Below are 421 nucleotides of genomic sequence, written 5' to 3' on the forward strand. Positions count from 1 at the left end.
GTTGTGCACCACCAATTATCAGAATTAAAGATCAAGAACAGGCTCAACTATTTGGGGTCAACAGCAGGATAGCTGTGAGTCAAGATTCACGATGACCACTAGGGACACCTTTATGGCTCCAATAGTTATATTTTTAAAATACTGAATCTAGTTCATGTTGTGTGTGTGTGTGTGTGTGTGTGTGTGTGTGTGTGTGTGTGCACATGCATTTGTATATGTGAATGTGGAGGTCAGAAGTCAACAATGGGATGCATTCCTCTTTCTTTCTACCTTATTTTTTGAAACATGGTCTCTTATTAGACAGAGCTCATCAATTCTGCTACAGCAACTAACCAGCAAGTCTTTTTTTTTTATTTTATTTTAGATATTTTCTTTATTTACATGCAAGTTTCTCCATTCCCAGTTTCCCCTCCAAAAAACA

This window comes from Mastomys coucha, unplaced genomic scaffold (assembly GCF_008632895.1).
Source record: "Mastomys coucha isolate ucsf_1 unplaced genomic scaffold, UCSF_Mcou_1 pScaffold5, whole genome shotgun sequence".
Taxonomy (NCBI): Eukaryota; Metazoa; Chordata; class Mammalia; order Rodentia; family Muridae; genus Mastomys; species Mastomys coucha.